General features: G+C 46.1%; 5 non-coding genes across 5 annotated transcripts; all 5 read right to left on the bottom strand.

The window, feature by feature from the left end:
• Positions 1–6,352: 6,352 nt before the first annotated feature.
• On the bottom strand, positions 6,353–6,424 carry TRNAQ-UUG (transfer RNA glutamine (anticodon UUG)). The gene has a single exon. It is a non-coding gene; the product is annotated as a tRNA-Gln (tRNA).
• Positions 6,425–8,824: 2,400 nt separating this feature from the next.
• Positions 8,825–8,896, bottom strand: TRNAH-GUG (transfer RNA histidin (anticodon GUG)). The gene has a single exon. It is a non-coding gene; the product is annotated as a tRNA-His (tRNA).
• Positions 8,897–11,296: 2,400 nt separating this feature from the next.
• Positions 11,297–11,368, bottom strand: TRNAH-GUG (transfer RNA histidin (anticodon GUG)). The gene has a single exon. It is a non-coding gene; the product is annotated as a tRNA-His (tRNA).
• A 4,632-nt stretch (positions 11,369–16,000) lies between these two features.
• TRNAH-GUG (transfer RNA histidin (anticodon GUG)) lies at positions 16,001–16,072 on the bottom strand. Its single transcript has one exon. It is a non-coding gene; the product is annotated as a tRNA-His (tRNA).
• Positions 16,073–18,459: 2,387 nt separating this feature from the next.
• TRNAH-GUG (transfer RNA histidin (anticodon GUG)) lies at positions 18,460–18,531 on the bottom strand. The gene has a single exon. It is a non-coding gene; the product is annotated as a tRNA-His (tRNA).
• Between the last annotated feature and the right edge of the window lie 3,692 nt (positions 18,532–22,223).

Genomic DNA, 22,223 nt, shown 5'->3' with positions numbered 1-22,223 from the left:
TCACCCTCATGCAGGGATGCATGACCAATGCTCCTTCCCTTCTCGCCTGCATACATGGATGCACGTTCACGCCTCCTCCTTCTCTCGGCTTCATACGGGGATCATATCTCCTCCCTGTCTCACCCTCATGCAGGGATGCATGACCAACGCTCCTTCCTGTCTCGCCCGCATACATGGATGCACGTTCACACCTCCTCCTTCTCTCGGCTTCATACAGGGATCATATCTCCTCTCTGTCTCACCCTCATGCAGGGATGCATGACCAATGCTCCTTCCCTTCTCGCCTGCATACATGGATGCACGTTCACGCCTCCTCCTTCTCTCGGCTTCATACGGGGATCATATCTCCTCAATGTCTCACCCTCACTTCCAACATGTGTAACTTCTTGTTCTCTTTGACGTCTGGGGCATGGGTGGCTACTGCACAGCTCTAGATGTCGCCCACCTGCAAGGTGCTATGGAAAGAACTTTTCCACATTGAACGTGCTATATTAACCACCTCTCCCCAAATACAATAAAAATAAAGAAATATATGTGCTTCCATAATGTCTACCTTCTAATGTTTCATATGTGTAAGCACATTGTCCTCCTCCTGACCACATTCTAAAACTATGTGCAAATTGTTCCTTCCATAAACTGTCACTTCCTTGGCCCTTTATTTATAATGACTGTTATACTCTCTCTCTTTCCGCCACAGTATAAAAAAGCCTAGCACACCTCATGATTGGACTAAGAAATTCCTGTCATTTAGTTGGAAATGATTTTCCCATTATCCCCAAAAACTCCTCACTGTGTCTAAGAACGCTTTTTTTCACAGGACAATACAGATCAGATTGACTTGAAAGGTCCTTTCACGCGACTACAGAATGCCTCTCATTCCACTAAAAGATACGCCTTTGCCTACAATAGCCTAGGACTAGACTAAGAGTCCCAATGTAGAAAGACCACAAGTCCACAGATATGCCTGTTTATTTAAACATCTGTATTATCATCAGCGTGTGACTGTAAAGGCGGGACCTCGCGCTCTCTGTAACGCGCTCCATTGGCAACATCAGTTAAATGTTGTTGGTTCAATCCCTCGCGGATGTTGTTTTTATTCCCATTTGTAACTGGGAAATACTGTCGCTGCAATACATATGTCTTAATCAAGCTAGTGGTTATTGACGTAAATGGCAGTGTTATAATGTTTCATGTACTGCAAATGTCACCACATAATGCGCTCTTAATTAGATTTGGTTGAAATACATTACAGTCACCCGATGAAAAAGTGTGAAAAGAGCATTAAAGAAACAAAAGGTTCATAACAGTAACAGGACAAATCGAATTGTTTCAGTCCTCCACAGAGATTGCCAATGTATTAATGGAAATTCTAAAATATCTGCCCAACTGCCGTGACATTGCCTCACGGCAATGCGTGACTCGGATTCGAACCGAGGTTGCTGCGGCCACAATGCAGAGTACTAACCACTATACGATCACGGTGAGCTACTTGGGCTGCTACAAAATTTGATGTTCCACCTCTATCATAAGCTGTACTCCATCTGTGATGTCATGACTCATGTTTGAATTAAAGGTTGGTTGTGATGTTATCCATGAGAATAAGTGGACACCTGATCCCCAGTCACTTATTTAAGATCTCAATAATCAAGTCAGAATCCAAATGAAAGTCATCAAAGTGGAGCCAATTAGAAATAATATAGTTACACAAACCTGGCAATGGGTTGGCAGCCAGGGCCGATAATGGCCCGCCAGCCTGAGAGCAGGAAAGTGTGAGAGCAGTGATGGTCTTGTGAGAGTTTACAGCTGTTATTGACCCTGTCCTCTTCCATTGCAGAGTTTTCTCCCTATAAGAAGTGCAGAGGCTCCCTCCGGGGTGCTAATAGTAAATTTATTTTTTTGCACAGGAGAAGTGCTCTTCGCCAATTGCACGTGCCAAATCACCCGAAGGCCACCACCATAAAATTCAGGCATTCATGTTCATGCGTCCTCCATGTTATGTCCTTATAAAGGGATGCATGTTCATGATGACTCCATGTCACACCTGCATACAAGGATGCATGTTCATGCCGCCTCGTTCTCTTGGTTTCATACAGGGATTTTATCTCCTCCCTGTCTCACCCTCATGCAGGGATGCATGACCAATGCTCCTTCCCTTCTCGCCCGCATACATGGATGCACGTTCATGTCTCCTCGTTCTCTCGGCTTCATACAGGGATTTTATCTCCTCCCTGTCTCACCCTCTGGAAGGAATGCATGACCAATGCTCCTTCCCGTCTCGCCCGCATACATGGATGCACATTCACGCCTCCTCCTTCTCTCGGCTTCATACGGGGATCATATCTCCTCCCTGTCTCACCCTCATGCAGGGATGCATGACCAATGCTCCTTCCTGTCTCGCCCGCATACATGGATGCACGTTCACGCCTCCTCCTTCTCTCGGCTTCATACGGGGATCATATCTCCTCCCTGTCTCACCCTCATGCAGGGATGCATGACCAATGCTCCTTCCCTTCTCGCCTGCATACATGGATGCACGTTCACGCCTCCTCCTTCTCTCGGCTTCATACGGGGATCATATCTCCTCGCTGTCTCACCCTCATGCAGGGATGCATGACCAACGCTCCTTCCTGTCTCGCCCGCATACATGGATGCACATTCACACCTCCTCCTTCTCTCGGCTTCATACGGGGATCATATCTCCTCCCTGTCTCACCCTCATGCAGGGATGCATGACCAATGCTCCTTCCCTTCTCGCCTGCATACATGGATGCACGTTCACGCCTCCTCCTTCTCTCGGCTTCATACGGGGATCATATCTCCTCAATGTCTCACCCTCACTTCCAACATGTGTAACTTCTTGTTCTCTTTGACGTCTGGGGCATGTGTGGCTACTGCACAGCTCTAGATGTCGCCCACCTGCAAGGTGCTATGGAAAGCACTTTTCCACATTGGACGTGCTATATTAACCCCCTCTCCCCAAATACAATAAAAATAAAGAAATATATGTGCTTCCATAATGTCTACCTTCTAATGTTTCATATGTGTAAGCACATTGTCCTCCTCCTGACCACATTCTAAAACTATGTGCAAATTGTTCCTTCCATAAACTGTCACTTCCTTGGCCCTTTATTTATAATGACTGTTATACTCTCTCTCTTTCCGCCACAGTATAAAAAAGCCTAGCACACCTCATGATTGGACTAAGAAATTCCTGCCATTTAGTTGGAAATGATTTTCCCATTATCCCCAAAAACTCCTCACTGTGTCTAAGAACGCTTTTTTTCTCAGGACAATACAGATCAGATTGACTTGAAAGGTCCTTTCACGCGACTACAGAATGCCTCTCATTCCACTAAAAGATACGCCAGTGAATACAATAGCCTAGGACTAGACTATGAGTCCCAATGTAGAAAGACCATAAGTCCACAGATATGCCTGTTTATTTAAACATCTGTATTATCATCAGCGTGTGACTCTAAAGGCGGGACCTCGCGCTCTCTGTAACGCGCTCCATTGGCAACATCAGTTAAATGTCGTTGGTTCAATCCCTCGCGGATGTTGTTTTTATTCCCATTTGTAACTGGGAAATACTGTTGCTGCAATACATATGTCTTAATCAAGCTAGTGGTTATTGACGTAAATGGCAGAGTTATAATGTTTCATGTACTGCAAATGTCACCACATAATGCGCTCTTAATTAGATTTGGTTGAAATACATTACAGTCACCCGATGAAAAAGTGTGCAAAGAGCATTAAAGAAACAAAAGGTTCATAACAGTAACACGACATATCGAATTGTTTCAGTCCTCCACAGAGATTGCCAATGTATTAATGGAAATTCTAAAATATCTGCCCAACTGCCGTGACATTGCCTCACCGCAATGCCGTGACTCGGATTCGAACCGAGGTTGCTGCGGCCACAACGCAGAGTACTAACCACTATATGATCACGGCGAGCTACTTGGGCTGCTACAATGTGACGTTCCACCTCTATCATAAGCTGTACTCCATCTGTGATGTCATGACTCATGTTTGAATTAAAGGTTGGTTGTGATGTTATCCATGAGAATAAGTGGACACCTGATCCCCAGTCACTTATTTAAGATCTCAATAATCAAGTCAGAATCCAAATGAAAGTCATCAAAGTGGAGCCAATTAGAAATAATATAGTTACACAAACCTGGCAATGGTGCGGCAGCCAGGGCCGATAATGGCCCGCCAGCCTGAGAGCAGGAAAGTGTGAGAGCAGTGATGGTCTTTTGAGAGTTTACAGCTGTTATTGACCCTGTCCCCTTCCATTGCAGAGTTTTCTCCCTATAAGAAGTGCAGAGGCTCCCTCCGAGGTGCTAATAGTAAATTTATTTTTTTGCGCAGGAGAAGTGCTCTTCACCAATTGCACGTGCCAAATCACCCGAAGGCCACCACCATAAAATTCAGGCATTCATGTTCATGCGTCCTCCATGTTATGTCCTTATAAAGGGATGCATGTTCATGATGACTCCATGTCACACCTGCATACAAGGATGCATGTTCATGCCGCCTCGTTCTCTTGGCTTCATACAGGGATTTTATCTCCTCCCTGTCTCACCCTCATGCAGGGATGCATGACCAATGCTCCTTCCCTTCTCGCCCGCATACATGGATGCACGTTCATGTCTCCTCGTTCTCTCGGCTTCATACGGGGATTTTATCTCCACCCTGTCTCACCCTCAGGAAGGGATGCATGACCAATGCTCCTTCCCGTCTCGCACGCATACATGGATGCACGTTCACGCCTCCTCCTTCTCTCGGCTTCATACGGGGATCATATCTCCTCCCTGTCTCACCCTCATGCAGGGATGCATGACCAATGCTCCTTCCTGTCTCGCCCGCATACATGGATGCACGTTCACGCCTCCTCCTTCTCTCGGCTTCATACGGGGATCATATCTCCTCCCTGTCTCACCCTCATGCAGGGATGCATGACCAATGCTCCTTCCCTTCTCGCCTGCATACATGGATGCACGTTCACGCCTCCTCCTTCTCTCGGCTTCATACGGGGATCATATCTCCTCCCTGTCTCACCCTCATGCAGGGATGCGTGACCAACGCTCCTTCCTGTCTCGCCCGCATACATGGATGCACGTTCACACCTCCTCCTTCTCTCGGCTTCATACGGGGATCATATCTCCTCCCTGTCTCACCCTCATGCAGGGATGCATGACCAATGCTCCTTCCCTTCTCGCCTGCATACATGGATGCACGTTCACGCCTCCTCCTTCTCTCGGCTTCATACGGGGATCATATCTCCTCAATGTCTCACCCTCACTTCCAACATGTGTAACTTCTTGTTCTCTTTGACGTCTGGGGCATGGGTGGCTACTGCACAGCTCTAGATGTCGCCCACCTGCAAGGTGCTATGGAAAGAACTTTTCCACATTGAACGTGCTATATTAACCACCTCTCCCCAAATACAATAAAAATAAAGAAATATATGTGCTTCCATAATGTCTACCTTCTAATGTTTCATATGTGTAAGCACATTGTCCTCCTCCTGACCACATTCTAAAACTATGTGCAAATTGTTCCTTCCATAAACTGTCACTTCCTTGGCCCTTTATTTATAATGACTGTTATACTCTCTCTCTTTCCGCCACAGTATAAAAAAGCCTAGCACACCTCATGATTGGACTAAGAAATTCCTGTCATTTAGTTGGAAATGATTTTCCCATTATCCCCAAAAACTCCTCACTGTGTCTAAGAACGCTTTTTTTCACAGGACAATACAGATCAGATTGACTTGAAAGGTCCTTTCACGCGACTACAGAATGCCTCTCATTCCACTAAAAGATACGCCTTTGCCTACAATAGCCTAGGACTAGACTAAGAGTCCCAATGTAGAAAGACCACAAGTCCACAGATATGCCTGTTTATTTAAACATCTGTATTATCATCAGCGTGTGACTGTAAAGGCGGGACCTCGCGCTCTCTGTAACGCGCTCCATTGGCAACATCAGTTAAATGTCGTTGGTTCAATCCCTCGCGGATGTTGTTTTTATTCCCATTTGTAACTGGGAAATACTGTCGCTGCAATACATATGTCTTAATCAAGCTAGTGGTTATTGACGTAAATGGCAGTGTTATAATGTTTCATGTACTGCAAATGTCACCACATAATGCGCTCTTAATTAGATTTGGTTGAAATACATTACAGTCACCCGATGAAAAAGTGTGAAAAGAGCATTAAAGAAACAAAAGGTTCATAACAGTAACAGGACAAATCGAATTGTTTCAGTCCTCCACAGAGATTGCCAATGTATTAATGGAAATTCTAAAATATCTGCCCAACTGCGGTGACATTGCCTCACGGCAATGCCGTGACTCGGATTCGAACCGAGGTTGCTGCGGCCAAAACGCAGAGTACTAACCACTATACGATCACGGCGAGCTACTTGGGCTGCTACAAAATTTGATGTTCCACCTCTATCATAAGCTGTACTCCATCTGTGATGTCATGACTCATGTTTGAATTAAAGGTTGGTTGTGATGTTATCCATGAGAATAAGTGGACACCTGATCCCCAGTCACTTATTTAAGATCTCAATAATCAAGTCAGAATCCAAATGAAAGTCATCAAAGTGGAGCCAATTAGAAATAATATAGTTACACAAACCTGGCAATGGGTTGGCAGCCAGGGCCGATAATGGCCCGCCAGCCTGAGAGCAGGAAAGTGTGAGAGCAGTGATGGTCTTGTGAGAGTTTACAGCTGTTATTGACCCTGTCCCCTTCCATTGCAGAGTTTTCTCCCTATAAGAAGTGCAGAGGCTCCCTCCGGGGTGCTAATAGTAAATTTATTTTTTTGCACAGGAGAAGTGCTCTTCGCCAATTGCACGTGCCAAATCACCCGAAGGCCACCACCATAAAATTCAGGCATTCATGTTCATGCGTCCTCCATGTTATGTCCTTATAAAGGGATGCATGTTCATGATGACTCCATGTCACACCTGCATACAAGGATGCATGTTCATGCCGCCTCGTTCTCTTGGTTTCATACAGGGATTTTATCTCCTCCCTGTCTCACCCTCATGCAGGGATGCATGACCAATGCTCCTTCCCTTCTCGCCCGCATACATGGATGCACCTTCATGTCTCCTCGTTCTCTCGGCTTCATACAGGGATTTTATCTCCTCCCTGTCTCACCCTCTGGAAGGAATGCATGACCAATGCTCCTTCCCGTCTCGCCCGCATACATGGATGCACATTCACGCCTCCTCCTTCTCTTGGCTTCATACGGGGATCATATCTCCTCCCTGTCTCACCCTCATGCAGGGATGCATGACCAATGCTCCTTCCTGTCTCGCCCGCATACATGGATGCACGTTCACGCCTCCTCCTTCTCTCGGCTTCATACGGGGATCATATCTCCTCCCTGTCTCACCCTCATGCAGGGATGCATGACCAATGCTCCTTCCCTTCTCGCCTGCATACATGGATGCACGTTCACGCCTCCTCCTTCTCTCGGCTTCATACGGGGATCATATCTCCTCCCTGTCTCACCCTCATGCAGGGATGCATGACCAACGCTCCTTCCTGTCTCGCCCGCATACATGGATGCACGTTCACACCTCCTCCTTCTCTCGGCTTCATACGGGGATCATATCTCCTCCCTGTCTCACCCTCATGCAGGGATGCATGACCAATGCTCCTTCCCTTCTCGCCTGCATACATGGATGCACGTTCACGCCTCCTCCTTCTCTCGGCTTCATACGGGGATCATATCTCCTCAATGTCTCACCCTCACTTCCAACATGTGTAACTTCTTGTTCTCTTTGACGTCTGGGGCATGGGTGGCTACTGCACAGCTCTAGATGTCGCCCACCTGCAAGGTGCTATGGAAAGCACTTTTCCACATTGGACGTGCTATATTAACCCCCTCTCCCCAAATACAATAAAAATAAAGAAATATATGTGCTTCCATAATGTCTACCTTCTAATGTTTCATATGTGTAAGCACATTGTCCTCCTCCTGACCACATTCTAAAACTATGTGCAAATTGTTCCTTCCATAAACTGTCACTTCCTTGGCCCTTTATTTATAATGACTGTTATACTCTCTCTCTTTCCGCCACAGTATAAAAAAGCCTAGCACACCTCATGATTGGACTAAGAAATTCCTGTCATTTAGTTGGAAATGATTTTCCCATTATCCCCAAAAACTCCTCACTGTGTCTAAGAACGCTTTTTTTCACAGGACAATACAGATCAGATTGACTTGAAAGGTCCTTTCACGCGACTACAGAATGCCTCTCATTCCACTAAAAGATACGCCAGTGAATACAATAGCCTAGGACTAGACTATGAGTCCCAATGTAGAAAGACCATAAGTCCACAGATATTCCTGTTTATTTAAACATCTGTATTATCATCAGCGTGTGACTCTAAAGGCGGTACCTCGCGCTCTCTGTAACGCGCTCCATTGGCAACATCAGTTAAATGTCGTTGGTTCAATCCCTCGCGGATGTTGTTTTTATTCCCATTTGTAACTGGGAAATACTGTCGCTGCAATACATATGTTTTTATCAAGCTAGTGGTTATTGATGTAAATGGCAGTGTTATAATGTTTCATGTACTGCAAATGTCACCACATAATGCGCTCTTAATTAGATTTGGTTGAAATACATTACAGTCACCCGATGAAAAAGTGTGCAAAGAGCATTAAAGAAACAAAAGGTTCATAACAGTAACACGACATATCGAATTGTTTCAGTCCTCCACAGAGATTGCCAATGTATTAATGGAAATTCTAAAATATCTGCCCAACTGCCGTGACATTGCCCCACCGCAATGCCGTGACTCGGATTCGAACCGAGGTTGCTGCGGCCACAACGCAGAGTACTAACCACTATACGATCACAGCGAGCTACTTGGGCTGCTACAAAATTTGATGTTCCACCTCTATCATAAGCTGTACTCCATCTGTGATGTCATGACTCATGTTTGAATTAAAGGTTGGTTGTGATGTTATCCATGAGAATAAGTGGACACCTGATCCCCAGTCACTTATTTAAGATCTCAATAATCAAGTCAGAATCCAAATGAAAGTCATCAAAGTGGAGCCAATTAGAAATAATATAGTTACACAAACCTGGCAATGGGTTGGCAGCCAGGGCCGATAATGGCCCGCCAGCCTGAGAGCAGGAAAGTGTGAGAGCAGTGATGGTCTTGTGAGAGTTTACAGCTGTTATTGACCCTGTCCCCTTCCATTGCAGAGTTTTCTCCCTATAAGAAGTGCAGAGGCTCCCTCCGGGGTGCTAATAGTAAATTTATTTTTTTGCACAGGAGAAGTGCTCTTCGCCAATTGCACGTGCCAAATCACCCGAAGGCCACCACCATAAAATTCAGGCATTCATGTTCATGCGTCCTCCATGTTATGACCTTATAAAGGGATGCATGTTCATGATGACTCCATGTCACACCTGCATACAAGGATGCATGTTCATGCCGCCTCGTTCTCTTGGTTTCATACAGGGATTTTATCTCCTCCCTGTCTCACCCTCATGCAGGGATGCATGACCAATGCTCCTTCCCTTCTCGCCCGCATACATGGATGCACGTTCATGTCTCCTCGTTCTCTCGGCTTCATACAGGGATTTTATCTCCTCCCTGTCTCACCCTCTGGAAGGAATGCATGACCAATGCTCCTTCCCGTCTCGCCCGCATACATGGATGCACATTCACGCCTCCTCCTTCTCTCGGCTTCATACGGGGATCATATCTCCTCCCTGTCTCACCCTCATGCAGGGATGCATGACCAATGCTCCTTCCTGTCTCGCCCGCATACATGGATGCACGTTCACGCCTCCTCCTTCTCTCGGCTTCATACGGGGATCATATCTCCTCCCTGTCTCACCCTCATGCAGGGATGCATGACCAATGCTCCTTCCCTTCTCGCCTGCATACATGGATGCACGTTCACGCCTCCTCCTTCTCTCGGCTTCATACGGGGATCATATCTCCTCCCTGTCTCACCCTCATGCAGGGATGCATGACCAACGCTCCTTCCTGTCTCGCCCGCATACATGGATGCACGTTCACACCTCCTCCTTCTCTCGGCTTCATACGGGGATCATATCTCCTCCCTGTCTCACCCTCATGCAGGGATGCATGACCAATGCTCCTTCCCTTCTCGCCTGCATACATGGATGCACGTTCACGCCTCCTCCTTCTCTCGGCTTCATACGGGGATCATATCTCCTCAATGTCTCACCCTCACTTCCAACATGTGTAACTTCTTGTTCTCTTTGACGTCTGGGGCATGGGTGGCTACTGCACAGCTCTAGATGTCGCCCACCTGCAAGGTGCTATGGAAAGCACTTTTCCACATTGGACGTGCTATATTAACCCCCTCTCCCCAAATACAATAAAAATAAAGAAATATATGTGCTTCCATAATGTCTACCTTCTAATGTTTCATATGTGTAAGCACATTGTCCTCCTCCTGACCACATTCTAAAACTATGTGCAAATTGTTCCTTCCATAAACGGTCACTTCCTTGGCCCTTTATTTATAATGACTGTTATACTCTCTCTCTTTCCGCCACAGTATAAAAAAGCCTAGCACACCTCATGATTGGACTAAGAAATTCCTGTCATTTAGTTGGAAATGATTTTCCCATTATCCCCAAAAACTCCTCACTGTGTCTAAGAACGCTTTTTTTCACAGGACAATACAGATCAGATTGACTTGAAAGGTCCTTTCACGCGACTACAGAATGCCTCTCATTCCACTAAAAGATACGCCAGTGAATACAATAGCCTAGGACTAGACTATGAGTCCCAATGTAGAAAGACCATAAGTCCACAGATATGCCTGTTTATTTAAACATCTGTATTATCATCAGCGTGTGACTCTAAAGGCGGGACCTCGCGCTCTCTGTAACGCGCTCCATTGGCAACATCAGTTAAATGTCGTTGGTTCAATCCCTCGCGGATGTTGTTTTTATTCCCATTTGTAACTGGGAAATACTGTCGCTGCAATACATATGTCTTAATCAAGCTAGTGGTTATTGACGTAAATGGCAGTGTTATAATGTTTCATGTACTGCAAATGTCACCACATAATGCGCTCTTAATTAGATTTGGTTGAAATACATTACAGTCACCCGATGAAAAAGTGTGCAAAGAGCATTAAAGAAACAAAAGGTTCATAACAGTAACACGACATATCGAATTGTTTCAGTCCTCCACAGAGATTGCCAATGTATTAATGGAAATTCTAAAATATCTGCCCAACTGCCGTGACATTGCCTCACCGCAATGCCGTGACTCGGATTCGAACCGAGGTTGCTGCGGCCACAACGCAGAGTACTAACCACTATACGATCACGGCGAGCTACTTGGGCTGCTACAATGTGACGTTCCACCTCTATCATAAGCTGTACTCCATCTGTGATGTCATGACTCATGTTTGAATTAAAGGTTGGTTGTGATGTTATCCATGAGAATAAGTGGACACCTGATCCCCAGTCACTTATTTAAGATCTCAATAATCAAGTCAGAATCCAAATGAAAGTCATCAAAGTGGAGCCAATTAGAAATAATATAGTTACACAAACCTGGCAATGGTGCGGCAGCCAGGGCCGATAATGGCCCGCCAGCCTGAGAGCAGGAAAGTGTGAGAGCAGTGATGGTCTTTTGAGAGTTTACAGCTGTTATTGACCCTGTCCCCTTCCATTGCAGAGTTTTCTCCCTATAAGAAGTGCAGAGGCTCCCTCCGAGGTGCTAATAGTAAATTTATTTTTTTGCGCAGGAGAAGTGCTCTTCACCAATTGCACGGGCCAAATCACCCGAAGGCCACCACCATAAAATTCAGGCATTCATGTTCATGCGTCCTCCATGTTATGTCCTTATAAAGGGATGCATGTTCATGATGACTCCATGTCACACCTGCATACAAGGATGCATGTTCATGCCGCCTCGTTCTCTTGGCTTCATACAGGGATTTTATCTCCTCCCTGTCTCACCCTCATGCAGGGATGCATGACCAATGCTCCTTCCCTTCTCGCCCGCATACATGGATGCACGTTCATGTCTCCTCGTTCTCTCGGCTTCATACGGGGATTTTATCTCCACCCTGTCTCACCCTCAGGAAGGGATGCATGACCAATGCTCCTTCCCGTCTCGCACGCATACATGGATGCACGTTCACGCCTCCTCCTTCTCTCGGCTTCATACGGGGATCATATCTCCTCCCTGTCTCACCCTCATGCAGGGATGCATGACCAATGCTCCTTCCTGTCTCGCCCGCATACATGGATGCACGTTCACGCCTCCTCCTTCTCTCGGCTTCATACGGGGATCATATCTCCTCCCTGTCTCACCCTCATGCAGGGATGCATGACCAATGCTCCTTCCCTTCTCGCCTGCATACATGGATGCACGTTCACGCCTCCTCCTTCTCTCGGCTTCATACAGGGATCATATCTCCTCCCTGTCTCACCCTCATGCAGGGATGCATGACCAACGCTCCTTCCTGTCTCGCCCGCATACATGGATGCACGTTCACACCTCCTCCTTCTCTCGGCTTCATACGGGGATCATATCTCCTCCCTGTCTCACCCTCATGCAGGGATGCATGACCAATGCTCCTTCCCTTCTCGCCTGCATACATGGATGCACGTTCACGCCTCCTCCTTCTCTCGGCTTCATACGGGGATCATATCTCCTCAATGTCTCACCCTTACTTCCAACATGTGTAACTTCTTGTTCTCTTTGACGTCTGGGGCATGGGTGGCTACTGCACAGCTCTAGATGTCGCCCACCTGCAAGGTGCTATGGAAAGAACTTTTCCACATTGAACGTGCTATATTAACCACCTCTCCCCAAATACAATAAAAATAAAGAAATATATGTGCTTCCATAATGTCTACCTTCTAATGTTTCATATGTGTAAGCACATTGTCCTCCTCCTGACCACATTCTAAAACTATGTGCAAATTGTTCCTTCCATAAACTGTCACTTCCTTGGCCCTTTATTTATAATGACTGTTATACTCTCTCTCTTTCCGCCACAGTATAAAAAAGCCTAGCACACCTCATGATTGGACTAAGAAATTCCTGTCATTTAGTTGGAAATGATTTTCCCATTATCCCCAAAAACTCCTCACTGTGTCTAAGAACGCTTTTTTTCACAGGACAATACAGATCAGATTGACTTGAAAGGTCCTTTCACGCGACTACAGAATGCCTCTCATTCCACTAAAAGATACGCCTTTGCCTACAATAGCCTAGGACTAGACTAAGAGTCCCAATGTAGAAAGACCACAAGTCCACAGATATGCCTGTTTATTTAAACATCTGTATTATCATCAGCGTGTGACTGTAAAGGCGGGACCTCGCGCTCTCTGTAACGCGCTCCATTGGCAACATCAGTTAAATGTCGTTGGTTCAATCCCTCGCGGATGTTGTTTTTATTCCCATTTGTAACTGGGAAATACTGTCGCTGCAATACATATGTCTTAATCAAGCTAGTGGTTATTGACGTAAATGGCAGTGTTATAATGTTTCATGTACTGCAAATGTCACCACATAATGCGCTCTTAATTAGATTTGGTTGAAATACATTACAGTCACCCGATGAAAAAGTGTGAAAAGAGCATTAAAGAAACAAAAGGTTCATAACAGTAACAGGACAAATCGAATTGTTTCAGTCCTCCACAGAGATTGCCAATTTATTAATGGAAATTCTAAAATATCTGCCCAACTGCCGTGACATTGCCTCACGGCAATGCCGTGACTCGGATTCGAACCGAGGTTGCTGTGGCCACAACGCAGAGTACTAACCACTATACGATCACGGCGAGCTACTTGGGCTGCTACAAAATTTGATGTTCCACCTCTATCATAAGCTGTACTCCATCTGTGATGTCATGACTCATGTTTGAATTAAAGGTTGGTTGTGATGTTATCCATGAGAATAAGTGGACACCTGATCCCCAGTCACTTATTTAAGATCTCAATAATCAAGTCAGAATCCAAATGAAAGTCATCAAAGTGGAGCCAATTAGAAATAATATAGTTACACAAACCTGGCAATGGGTTGGCAGCCAGGGCCGATAATGGCCCGCCAGCCTGAGAGCAGGAAAGTGTGAGAGCAGTGATGGTCTTGTGAGAGTTTACAGCTGTTATTGACCCTGTCCCCTTACATTGCAGAGTTTTCTCCCTATAAGAAGTGCAGAGGCTCCCTCCGGGGTGCTAATAGTAAATTTATTTTTTTGCACAGGAGAAGTGCTCTTCGCCAATTGCACGTGCCAAATCACCCGAAGGCCACCACCATAAAATTCAGGCATTCATGTTCATGCGTCCTCCATGTTATGACCTTATAAAGGGATGCATGTTCATGATGACTCCATGTCACACCTGCATACAAGGATGCATGTTCATGCCGCCTCGTTCTCTTGGTTTCATACAGGGATTTTATCTCCTCCCTGTCTCACCCTCATGCAGGGATGCATGACCAATGCTCCTTCCCTTCTCGCCCGCATACATGGATGCACGTTCATGTCTCCTCGTTCTCTCGGCTTCATACAGGGATTTTATCTCCTCCCTGTCTCACCCTCTGGAAGGAATGCATGACCAATGCTCCTTCCCGTCTCGCCCGCATACATGGATGCACATTCACGCCTCCTCCTTCTCTCGGCTTCATACGGGGATCATATCTCCTCCCTGTCTCACCCTCATGCAGGGATGCATGACCAATGCTCCTTCCTGTCTCGCCCGCATACATGGATGCACGTTCACGCCTCCTCCTTCTCTCGGCTTCATACGGGGATCATATCTCCTCCCTGTCTCACCCTCATGCAGGGATGCATGACCAATGCTCCTTCCCTTCTCGCCTGCATACATGGATGCACGTTCACGCCTCCTCCTTCTCTCGGCTTCATACGGGGATCATATCTCCTCAATGTCTCACCCTCACTTCCAACATGTGTAACTTCTTGTTCTCTTTGACGTCTGGGGCATGGGTGGCTACTGCACAGCTCTAGATGTCGCCCACCTGCAAGGTGCTATGGAAAGCACTTTTCCACATTGGACGTGCTATATTAACCCCCTCTCCCCAAATACAATAAAAATAAAGAAATATATGTGCTTCCATAATGTCTACCTTCTAATGTTTCATATGTGTAAGCACATTGTCCTCCTCCTGACCACATTCTAAAACTATGCGCAAATTGTTCCTTCCATAAACGGTCACTTCCTTGGCCCTTTATTTATAATGACTGTTATACTCTCTCTCTTTCCGCCACAGTATAAAAAAGCCTAGCACACCTCATGATTGGACTAAGAAATTCCTGTCATTTAGTTGGAAATGATTTTCCCATTATCCCCAAAAACTCCTCACTGTGTCTAAGAACGCTTTTTTTCACAGGACAATACAGATCAGATTGACTTGAAAGGTCCTTTCACGCGACTACAGAATGCCTCTCATTCCACTAAAAGATACGCCAGTGAATACAATAGCCTAGGACTAGACTATGAGTCCCAATGTAGAAAGACCACAAGTCCACAGATATGCCTGTTTATTTAAACATCTGTATTATCATCAGCGTGTGACTCTAAAGGCGGGACCTCGCGCTCTCTGTAACGCGCTCCATTGGCAACATCAGTTAAATGTCGTTGGTTCAATCCCTCGCGGATGTTGTTTTTATTCCCATTTGTAACTGGGAAATACTGTCGCTGCAATACATATGTCTTAATCAAGCTAGTGGTTATTGACGTAAATGGCAGTGTTATAATGTTTCATGTACTGCAAATGTCACCACATAATGCGCTCTTAATTAGATTTGGTTGAAATACATTACAGTCACCCGATGAAAAAGTGTGCAAAGAGCATTAAAGAAACAAAAGGTTCATAACAGTAACACGACATATCGAATTGTTTCAGTCCTCCACAGAGATTGCCAATGTATTAATGGAAATTCTAAAATATCTGCCCAACTGCCGTGACATTGCCTCACCGCAATGCCGTGACTCGGATTCGAACCGAGGTTGCTGCGGCCACAACGCAGAGTACTAACCACTATACGATCACGGCGAGCTACTTGGGCTGCTACAATGTGACGTTCCACCTCTATCATAAGCTGTACTCCATCTGTGATGTCATGACTCATGTTTGAATTAAAGGTTGGTTGTGATGTTATCCATGAGAATAAGTGGACACCTGATCCCCAGTCACTTATTTAAGATCTCAATAATCAAGTCAGAATCCAAATGAAAGTCATCAAAGTGGAGCCAATTAGAAATAATATAGTTACACAAACCTGGCAATGGGTTGGCAGCCAGGGCCGATAATGGCCCGCCAGCCTGAGAGCAGGAAAGTGTGAGAGCAGTGATGGTCTTGTGAGAGTTTACAGCTGTTATTGACCCTGTCCCCTTCCATTGCAGAGTTTTCTCCCTATAAGAAGTGCAGAGGCTCCCTCCGGGGTGCTAATAGTAAATTTATTTTTTTGCACAGGAGAAGTGCTCTTCGCCAATTGCACGTGCCAAATCACCCGAAGGCCACCACCATAAAATTCAGGCATTCATGTTCATGCGTCCTCCATGTTATGACCTTATAAAGGGATGCATGTTCATGATGACTCCATGTCACACCTGCATACAAGGATGCATGTTCATGCCGCCTCGTTCTCTTGGTTTCATACAGGGATTTTATCTCCTCCCTGTCTCACCCTCATGCAGGGATGCATGACCAATGCTCCTTCCCTTCTCGCCCGCATACATGGATGCACATTCATGTCTCCTCGTTCTCTCGGCTTCATACAGGGATTTTATCTCCTCCCTGTCTCACCCTCTGGAAGGAATGCATGACCAATGCTCCTTCCCGTCTCGCCCGCATACATGGATGCACATTCACGCCTCCTCCTTCTCTCGGCTTCATACGGGGATCATATCTCCTCCCTGTCTCACCCTCATGCAGGGATGCATGACCAATGCTCCTTCCTGTCTCGCCCGCATACATGGATGCACGTTCACGCCTCCTCCTTCTCTCGGCTTCATACGGGGATCATATCTCCTCCCTGTCTCACCCTCATGCAGGGATGCATGACCAATGCTCCTTCCCTTCTCGCCTGCATACATGGATGCACGTTCACGCCTCCTCCTTCTCTCGGCTTCATACGGGGATCATATCTCCTCCCTGTCTCACCCTCATGCAGGGATGCATGACCAACGCTCCTTCCTGTCTCGCCCGCATACATGGATGCACGTTCACACCTCCTCCTTCTCTCGGCTTCATACGGGGATCATATCTCCTCCCTGTCTCACCCTCATGCAGGGATGCATGACCAATGCTCCTTCCCTTCTCGCCTGCATACATGGATGCACGTTCACGCCTCCTCCTTCTCTCGGCTTCATACGGGGATCATATCTCCTCAATGTCTCACCCTCACTTCCAACATGTGTAACTTCTTGTTCTCTTTGACGTCTGGGGCATGGGTGGCTACTGCACAGCTCTAGATGTCGCCCACCTGCAAGGTGCTATGGAAAGCACTTTTCCACATTGGACGTGCTATATTAACCCCCTCTCCCCAAATACAATAAAAATAAAGAAATATATGTGCTTCCATAATGTCTACCTTCTAATGTTTCATATGTGTAAGCACATTGTCCTCCTCCTGACCACATTCTAAAACTATGTGCAAATTGTTCCTTCCATAAACGGTCACTTCCTTGGCCCTTTATTTATAATGACTGTTATACTCTCTCTCTTTCCGCCACAGTATAAAAAAGCCTAGCACACCTCATGATTGGACTAAGAAATTCCTGTCATTTAGTTGGAAATGATTTTCCCATTATCCCCAAAAACTCCTCACTGTGTCTAAGAACGCTTTTTTTCACAGGACAATACAGATCAGATTGACTTGAAAGGTCCTTTCACACGACTACAGAATGCCTCTCATTCCACTAAAAGATACGCCAGTGAATACAATAGCCTAGGACTAGACTATGAGTCCCAATGTAGAAAGACCACAAGTCCACAGATATGCCTGTTTATTTAAACATCTGTATTATCATCAGCGTGTGACTCTAAAGGCGGGACCTCGCGCTCTCTGTAACGCGCTCCATTGGCAACATCAGTTAAATGTCGTTGGTTCAATCCCTCGCGGATGTTGTTTTTATTCCCATTTGTAACTGGGAAATACTGTCGCTGCAATACATATGTCTTAATCAAGCTAGTGGTTATTGACGTAAATGGCAGTGTTATAATGTTTCATGTACTGCAAATGTCACCACATAATGCGCTCTTAATTAGATTTGGTTGAAATACATTACAGTCACCCGATGAAAAAGTGTGCAAAGAGCATTAAAGAAACAAAAGGTTCATAACAGTAACAGGACATATCGAATTGTTTCAGTCCTCCACAGAGATTGCCAATGTATTAATGGAAATTCTAAAATATCTGCCCAACTGCCTCACCGCAATGCCGTGACTCGGATTCGAACCGAGGTTGCTGCGGCCACAACGCAGAGTACTAACCACTATACGATCACGGCGAGCTACTTGGGCTGCTACAAAATTTGATGTTCCACCTCTATCATAAGCTGTACTCCATCTGTGATGTCATGACTCATGTTTGAATTAAAGGTTGGTTGTGATGTTATCCATGAGAATAAGTGGACACCTGATCCCCAGTCACTTATTTAAGATCTCAATAATCAAGTCAGAATCCAAATGAAAGTCATCAAAGTGGAGCCAATTAGAAATAATATATTTACACAAACCTGGCAATGGTGCGGCAGCCAGAGCCGATAATGGCCCGCCAGCCTGAGAGCAGGAAAGGGTGAGAGCAGTGATGGTCTTTTGAGAGTTTACAGCTGTTATTGACCCTGTCCCCTTCCATTGCAGAGTTTTCTCCCTATAAGAAGTGCAGAGGCTCCCTCCGAGGTGCTAATAGTAAATTTATTTTTTTGCGCAGGAGAAGTGCTCTTCACCAATTGCACGTGCCAAATCACCCTAAGGCCACCACCATAAAATTCAGGCATTCATGTTCATGCGTCCTCCATGTTATGTCCTTATAAAGGGATGCATGTTCATGATGACTCCATGTCACACCTGCATACAAGGATGCATGTTCATGCCGCCTCGTTCTCTTGGTTTCATACAGGGATTTTATCTCCTCCCTGTCTCACCCTCTGGAAGGAATGCATGACCAATGCTCCTTCCCGTCTCGCCCGCATACATGGATGCACATTCACGCCTCCTCCTTCTCTCGGCTTCATACGGGGATCATATCTCCTCCCTGTCTCACCCTCATGCAGGGATGCATGACCAATGCTCCTTCCTGTCTCGCCCGCATACATGGATGCACGTTCATGCCTCCTCCTTCTCTCGGCTTCATACGGGGATCATATCTCCTCCCTGTCTCACCCTCATGCAGGGATGCATGACCAATGCTCCTTCCCTTCTCGCCTGCATACATGGATGCACGTTCACGCCTCCTCCTTCTCTCGGCTTCATACGGGGATCATATCTCCTCCCTGTCTCACCCTCATGCAGGGATGCATGACCAACGCTCCTTCCTGTCTCGCCCGCATACATGGATGCACGTTCACACCTCAGCCTTCACTCGGCTTCATACAGGGATCATATCTCCTCCCTGTCTCACCCTCATGCAGGGATGCATGACCAATGCTCCTTCCCTTCTCGCCTGCATACATGGATGCACGTTCACGCCTCCTCCTTCTCTCGGCTTCATACGGGGATCATATCTCCTCAATGTCTCACCCTCACTTCCAACATGTGTAACTTCTTGTTCTCTTTGACGTCTGGGGCATGGGTGGCTACTGCACAGCTCTAGATGTCGCCCACCTGCAAGGTGCTATGGAAAGCACTTTTCCACATTGGACGTGCTATATTAACCCCCTCTCCCCAAATACAATAAAAATAAAGAAATATATGTGCTTCCATAATGTCTACCTTCTAATGTTTCATATGTGTAAGCACATTGTCCTCCTCCTGACCACATTCTAAAACTATGTGCAAATTGTTCCTTCCATAAACTGTCACTTCCTTGGCCCTTTATTTATAATGACTGTTATACTCTCTCTCTTTCCGCCACAGTATAAAAAAGCCTAGCACACCTCATGATTGGACTATGAAATTCCTGTCATTTAGTTGGAAATGATTTTCCCATTATCCCCAAAAACTCCTCACTGTGTCTAAGAACGCTTTTTTTCACAGGACAATACAGATCAGATTGACTTGAAAGGTCCTTTCACGCGACTACAGAATGCCTCTCATTCCACTAAAAGATACGCCTTTGCCTACAATAGCCTAGGACTAGACTATGAGTCCCAATGTAGAAAGACCACAAGTCCACAGATATGCCTGTTTATTTAAACATCTGTATTATCATCAGCGTGTGACTGTAAAGGCGGGACCTCGCGCTCTCTGTAACGCGCTCCATTGGCAACATCAGTTAAATGTCGTTGGTTCAATCCCTCGCGGATGTTGTTTTTATTCCCATTTTTAACTGGGAAATACTGTTGCTGCAATACATATGTCTTAATCAAGCTAGTGGTTATTGACGTAAATGGCAGTGTTATAATGTTTCATGTACTGCAAATGTCACCACATAATGCGCTCTTAATTAGATTTGGTTGAAATACATTACAGTCACCCGATGAAAAAGTGTGCAAAGAGCATTAAAGAAACAAAAGGTTCATAACAGTAACAGAACATATCGAATTGTTTCAGTCCTCCACAGAGATTGCCAATGTATTAATGGAAATTCTAAAATATCTGCCCAACTGCCGTGACATTGCCTCACCGCAATGCCGTGACTCGGATTTGAACTGAGGTTGCTGCGGCCACAACGCAGAGTACTAACCACTATACGATCTATACGATCACGGCGAGCTACTTGGGCTGCTACAATGTGATGTTCCACCTCTATCATAAGCTGTACTCCATCTGTGATGTCATGACTCATGTTTGAATTAAAGGTTGGTTGTGATGTTATCCATGAGAATAAGTGGACACCTGATCAACAGTCACTTATTTAAGATCTCAATAATCAAGTCAGAATCCAAATGAAAGTCATCAAAGTGGAGCCAATTAGAAATAATATAGTTACACAAACCTGGCAATGGTGCGGCAGCCAGGGCCGATAATGGCCGGCCAGCCTGAGAGCAGGAAAGTGTGAGAGCAGTGATGGTCTTGTGAGAGTTTACAGCTGTTATTGACCCTGTCCCCTTCCATTGCAGAGTTTTCTCCCTATAAGAAGTGCAGAGGCTCCCTCCGGGGTGCTAATAGTAAATTTATTTTTTTGCGCAGGAGAAGTGCCCTTCACCAATTGCACGTGCCAAATCACCCGAAGGCCACCACCATAAAATTCAGGCATTCATGTTCATGCGTCCTCCATGTTATGTCCTTATAAAGGGATGCATGTTCATGATGACTCCATGTCACACCTGCATACAAGGATGCATGTTCATGCCGCCTCGTTCTCTTGGCTTCATACAGGGATTTTATCTCCTCCCTGTCTCACCCTCATGCAGGGATGCATGACCAATGCTCCTTCCCTTCTCGCCCGCATACATGGATGCACGTTCATGTCTCCTCGTTCTCTCGGCTTCATACGGGGATTTTATCTCCACCCTGTCTCACCCTCAGGAAGGGATGCATGACCAATGCTCCTTCCCGTCTCGCCCGCATACATGGATGCACATTCACGCCTCCTCCTTCTCTCGGCTTCATACGGGGATCATATCTCCTCCCTGTCTCACCCTCATGCAGGGATGCATGACCAATGCTCCTTCCTGTATCGCCCGCATACATGGATGCACGTTCACGCCTCCTCCTTCTCTCGGCTTCATACGGGGATCATATCTCCTCCCTGTCTCACCCTCATGCAGGGATGCATGACCAATGCTCCTTCCCTTCTCGCCTGCATACATGGATGCACGTTCACGCCTCCTCCTTCTCTCGGCTTCATACGGGGATTATATCTCCTCCCTGTCTCACCCTCATGCAGGGATGCATGACCAACGCTCCTTCCTGTCTCGCCCGCATACATGGATGCACGTTCACACCTCCTCCTTCTCTCGGCTTCATAAGGGGATCATATCTCCTCCCTGTCTCACCCTCATTCAGGGATGCATGACCAATGCTCCTTCCCTTCTCGCCTGCATACATGGATGCACGTTCACGCCTCCTCCTTCTCTCGGCTTCATACGGGGATCAT

This window comes from Ambystoma mexicanum (genome assembly GCF_040938575.1).
Source record: "Ambystoma mexicanum isolate Mex_15411 chromosome 12 unlocalized genomic scaffold, UKY_AmexF1_1 Mex_chr12_unloc.1, whole genome shotgun sequence".
NCBI classification, from domain to species: domain Eukaryota; kingdom Metazoa; phylum Chordata; class Amphibia; order Caudata; family Ambystomatidae; genus Ambystoma; species Ambystoma mexicanum.
The sequence above is the reverse complement of the archived record's forward strand: the minus strand, read 5'-3'. Positions and strand labels throughout refer to the sequence as shown.